A 6,436-nucleotide genomic window follows, 5' to 3' on the forward strand; every position below is an offset into this window, starting at 1 on the left:
ATGCATAGTCCAGTAGTACATCAGTACCACTAGAACTTTTGCTTTCAAAATATTGAACCTTAGATTCATACAGGTAAACCATCTTAATATGTATTTAAAACATCAATCCACCATCAGTCTATATAAGTCTGTAATGTGACATCCACAGGGGTGCCTGGTAGGTTGAGTGATATAATACCACTTACTATATCTGTTCTGCCCTCTGATTTAAATTAGTAAAAGAAGGTTGTATGTTCCCAGTGATAACTGATCATAATTCATGCAACAGCTATACAGATAGACACACAGTATCTCATTGGTTTACACTGAATTCATGATTGACTTTGATTTTGCTATGTTGCAAGGGATATGCTGTTTACTTTGGGATAGGGAACTCTAGTAGTAGACAAGTTGCATGAAGTACAGACATGTGCATAGCCAACGCTCCAGGTGCTTTTAATTCCGAGTTTGTTTTCGGTGTTTTGCAAAAGACATATTTTCATAAGGAAGATTCGTGCTACTGCTTTGGTGAATATGTCTCGTTTTGTGACGAGCGATTTAAATATTGAGGCTGAGGTTTGAGGTTTTGGAGAAGAAATATGATATTTTGAGAAAACACGTTTGTGTCGAGGATGGCATTTTAGCTGTTTTGAAAATGTGAATTGTGTTGAGAGAAATGAATGCAAGTAATTGAAAAAGTCTGTAAGTATGATAATATGTTGCCCTACTCTGTAGGGCAGAAAATGCACAGAGCCTTGTATGCCAAACTATATTCATATTCCTCTAAACTTTATACATATTCCTATATACATATAAATTTACATACACCGTTTTCACTGTTTTACAGTATATAAAACTGTATGGTATAGAATGTGGGGGAATCCAGATGATCTAGGACATGAGGGAAAGAGCAACTGTGAACAGATGGGAGGGACCAAAGTAATTTAACACTGAATGATTTGAAATACACCAGAGTTATACTGGATACAGACACCAGACACATGCAGCTGTATTGCTTACAGTAAATTTACAAAACGTATGTGTGTGTGTGTGTGTGTGTGCGCGTGTGTGTGTGTGCGTGTGTGTGTGTGTTTATTTTTAATTAGGTGAATGCATTTTCTTTTTCTGTGCCTTTGTGAGGTTAGTACCTCTGTGTCAGGTTGTGCTGAATTTGCTGGTTCTTGTTTGTGTGTGTGTGTGTGTGTGTGTGTGATGGCTGTGCAGCTGCTGTAGTAATAGGCAAGGGGTGTACCTGTGTGAGGTATTTTTTACCTGCCTGTCCCATGTGGCAGGCCTCCTGGCTGGGTTCAGGTGAGCCAGTTAATAAGGCTAATTAGGAGTAAAGGGGGTTGAAGCAGGCATCAGCTGGTCTGGATCAGGACTAATGATGAAGCGGTATAATCCCTGCCACCCAGCACCAGCTGACCTGGCGTCCAGACACAGGACCACCCCAAGACCCCACTGTACTCCCCCTAAACATCTGAGCTCCTGCTGTAGCTTCCAGACTTCTCCCATGGGAGTCTTCCACCACAATGTAGGCTAATCTATAGCGAGTTGGGAGAACATAGTATCATAACAGACTGTGAAGTGCCTGAATGCACAACTCAAGGAAACAGCTGGGTCTGGATTGAGATAGCGCGAGAACACGTGCATTGAGTGTGAGACACACACACACACACACGCAGACATACACACACACACATACAGTCTCTCTTTCTTTCTCTCTCTCTCTCTCTCACACACACACACACACACTCGCACTGTGACCTCTCTCTTCTCTCCGGTAACATCGCTCCCTAAGCAGTGCGTTGTGGGAGACAGGCAGCGGCAGGTTTAGCTGATCGATTGGTTTAGGGGGCAGAGGAGAGGGCACAGGCCAGACGGAGCTGGATGAGAGGCGTATCGAAAATCGCTACCCCTTCCCCTCCTCTAACCCTCTTCTCTTTCCTTAACCCTTCTCATCAGCCCTATTTCTCATCACTCTCAATCTAACGCATGCACACCATCAACCACCACGGGAGCGCCGTATCTCCCTCATTATCCTGTTCAGCACTGATGGTCATTTGATGTTTGATTTGAATATACTGAAGGTCTGGTGCAGAAATCTGAGTATTTAAAAAAGCTTGTAGTCTGTAGGGTTTCCAGTCCCTCTGTAGTGTGTAAAAACAGTTTGTTTTGGTTTCTTTGCGTGATTTTTAATTTTTTTTTTTTTTTTTTGTAGTTGTTGTTGATAACACTGTGGAAATGAATTATTTATATTTATTTTGTTTGTTTGTTTGTTTTATGATGCTTGATAAATAATTAATCTGTTTATTTATTTATTTATTTATTTAAGTGATATTTATCATACACTTTGGTAAAAAAAAAAAAAAAAAAAAAAAAGCATTAGGAAACCTACGGGGTGCCACTGTGACACACAAAAGAAGTTTATTTTCCAGCGCATAGTTTTCATTCTTCCAACAGTCAAATTTCATTCCATGCCTAAGACCAAACTATTCCAAAAACATGTAAAATACAAAACATAAAAGCAAAACGATGAAAATACACGACCACGGAAATGTTTGCACGTTATTGAATTTTTGATTTTGATTCCATTTTGTCATAACTGCGTGAAACATTTAAGAGGTTAAATATGCGAGCGTGTTTTCACATTTAGTAAATATCGGTGTTCTTATTTTCAAGCTTTTAACAAATGTGTACAAATAGTTGTCATTACTTGACATGGTAACAAAGATACAATTGTGCTGAATAATATCCCCACACAAGCATCATAAATATATGATACTTTACCAGACTAATGAAAAACACAATGAGAGGGAAAAAATAAAAGATTTTGTTATGCATGTAATATATATATCACTATCACAAAGATATTCCCATTGCAATAATTTGAATGAGAAATAGTGAATTAGGTGACAAAGCAAATCTTTTGATAAAGCTCATTTATCATATTATGTAAAACATATGCAAATGGTAAAAAAAATACACATGATTAATTCATTGCATCCTTGACTTCTTATTGGTCCTCCGGATGATCATACCAAACTGCACTACAGCATCACGCCTCTGGATGGCAGTGTGGTGTCAGCAACATGGACAAAGTGAGGATGAATGTTAAAAGGTAAGAGCTCAGACCCAACAGGGAAGAAAAATGCTTTTTTGCTGCCACCCGAGCACCTCTTTCTCCTTCTCTATCGTTGGTCTAGGCCATGCTGCCCATCCGCCGGGTTACCCTCTCTTTTCTCTTTGTGGACCAGGGAGAGGCAGCTTCTCCCCCAGAGACAATTCGACTCTCAGCATTTGGGAGATCAGTGCTGATGTGAGATGGGACTTCTGTGCTGTGTTACCAGGCTGCCTAATTAAAACTCCAGAACTCAGCATGTATAGTTTGCATGTGTGTGCGTGTGCACGCGCACATGTGTGTTTAGCGAGGACATGTCCATGTGTGTAGATATGTGGTTGCGTGTGTGTATGTGTGCGCGCATGTGCGTGTGCGTGTGTGTTTGTGTGTGTGTGTTGTGTGTGTGTGTGTCTGTTTGTGTGAACTCCTGGGGCTCTGTACAGGCTGTTGATGCTGGTATAGGAACAGAGCTGAGATCACCGCAGGCCTCTGCCCCCAGGAACCAGCACCAGCCCAGCACAGCTGGCACCAAGAAGTGCCAGGAAATAACACTCTGTTTAACACACACACACACACACACAGACACGCACACACAGACATGCACACACACACACACACACACACACACACACACACACACGTATACATGCCCACACACTTCAAATACAAGTTTAAAGATATAAATAGTGTTGTTGAAATAAATGGAATTTAAACTGAGTAAACAGAATTTAAGAGAGCTACATAAGAGCATAAATACAATTTGACTCAAAATAGAAACTGTGGAACACACTGTTCTGGTAATGTGGTGGCCAAAACTCTGCAAAGAAAATTTAAAAGAAAATTTCCAAAAGATTCTAAAATTACTATTTATTTATTTTTTGGACATTCAGAAAGCCTCTTTGATACTAAAATATATTAAAACATTTCCTGATGTACTGTCCCAATTTCAGTCAGCCAGGAACCCTTTTTCCCCACCTCTTTGGTCCCTGAGAAATATACATATTCATAGAACTTTCATTTACATATTCAGAATCTTGGGGGAATTCATTAATGAAATCTTTTGACAATTACTCAGATCTCATCAATGCAAGCCTTGAGTTTTGTACTTACTGTAGTATCTACATTCCACCTGACCCTATCCTTAATACATGTTTTTTCGCTAAAACGGACAAGTACTGATATAACTGCAAGATGAAAGACGAGACGAAGACACACATTTAACGGATGCAAAGCGGAAGGAATTTACCTGGTAGAAGTAAGTTGTGTGTAGACCAGGCACTTAGAACTAATATATGGTAGCCTACTAAAGTATAAATGGTTGCCTTTTAAAAGCACACATAAAATGATGCCTGTAGTTTGCCTGTGCACAGTGAACATACAGCAAATGTAATTTCATTCATTTTAAGAAGGCTAGTAGGGTAATTATATAAATAAAAACGGACACATGTTAAAATAATTTCTTGACAGTGGCATAGGTTGTAGCATGACTAAGCACTAACCGTGCAAAATTCCAGTGGCAGTAGTTCATACGAGCAACATGAAAACGAAATTTGGTCCCCAGCAGTTTTAAGCGCTCACCGATGGGACACATAACAAATGCAAACAATCATGACAAGCGTGGCAAATTAGCCTCCGTCGGTCAAGTTCCAGATAAAGTTTAAGCAGTGGGAAGAAAGAAAAGATCTCGTCCGACAAATCCAAAAGATGGAACTATAAGAGACATCACTTTTCTTTCTTTCTTTACCTCCTCCCCCCACCTTTTTTTCTTTTCAAAAAATTTATTTTCGGAATAACGTGTCAACCGGAGCGCTGACCGCGGGAACAGTACCTCTTCCCACCGTTGTCTCCTTCCCATAAAAGCAGACTTTGGATTGGTGCAGTTGTCAGCCTAAAAAACTGAACATCTGCTTCCCTAGGTACATTTTCACACGCACATCATGTTACCGCAGTTCATTTTATGAAGGTCGCATCGGATATTAAAATTGTACATTATTTCACACTTGCCTACCATTTGGACATTGACTTTCCCCTAACATTAGGATGGAGACACATTTCAAGATTGATGATCTTTGGCAACGTGTCTGCAAGTCTTAAAACAGCAAACATGTTGTCCTAGGACCTAAATCTTGTCAAAGATGTTTCAGAAAGGTGGGTACTTTTATCCTGACAGCACTGTATCCGTTACCCCCACTACTGCCAGCTTTCATCTCCGGAAGATTCGTTGATCATTTCAAGTTTTTCTGTGAGCTAGGAAACTTTGCTTGGATATCATCATGACACCAGGGTTTTGTATGGAAGCACAAAAACAACAATAACAACATAAGATTCATAGTGTGTGTGTGTGTGTGTGTGTGTGTGTGTGTGTCAGGGATATCTGGTTGTCCATCCACCTGCCGTGCGTGAGACGGGTGCTCATCTATGATTACCATCCTCGGTCCAGACTCTGCTCCAGGCAGGGCATGCAGCCTGTGTTCAGGGCCAGCACAGAGGGGCAGGAGTAGGGCCCAGCCATACATTCCTCCCCCAGGCCCCACAGAGGAAAGACCAGGGACTGCAATTAGGAGGCCAGAGAGCCACTGTGCAGCTCACCTGTCAGCCCCTGTCCTAGCGAACCCGCCGAAAGGGCCAGCTGACACAGGGCTCTGCAACACCGGCCCTGACAGGGCGTCCCCACGCCGAAAAATCTCACTAACAATCCCCTTGCACCCTGTCACTCAATCGCGTTACTGTAGCGATGACCCCCTGGACAACCGAACGGCAGAGCGCTGACTTCTTGCCCGAGCGCTCGGACCCGATCACCTCAGCGCCTGCGTCTGACTTACTCTGACAGAGAGTGACATTAACAAAGGCAACAGTGTTGGCAGAGGGATGGGGGTTGGCGGGCAGGGGGGGGGGGCGGTGGTAGCGGACACTCAGTCACTGTAGTCGATGATGAAATGGGCAAACGAGGGGAGAGGAGGAGGAAGATAAAGAGTAGAATGCCCGACCCGAGCAGTTGGCACAAACAACCGTTGAAATGTTTAAAAGTTTTTTCCACCCCTCCATAGTGACAGCATGCCAGTCAAGCTGTACAGTTAACGACTTCTAAAAAAACGAGTCTAGCTGGGTCACCATGCAAGAAAGCGGAGCGCTATTTGACAAGAGGAAGATAGGAGATTGTGTTTGGATCTGCTAATATTTGAATTACTAGCTTTGCTGTAAAATCAATTTAGTGGTAATGAAAATCCTAAACACAGATTCCCCGGAGCATGGTCGATTTGTGTGCCACGCTATGCAAAAAAAAAAAGAAAAGAAAAAAAAAAAAGAAAAAAAAGGAAAAAAGTTCAGAATCTCGAC

The sequence above is a fragment of the Chanos chanos genome, chromosome 1, assembly GCF_902362185.1.
Source record: "Chanos chanos chromosome 1, fChaCha1.1, whole genome shotgun sequence".
NCBI lineage: Eukaryota > Metazoa > Chordata > Actinopteri > Gonorynchiformes > Chanidae > Chanos > Chanos chanos.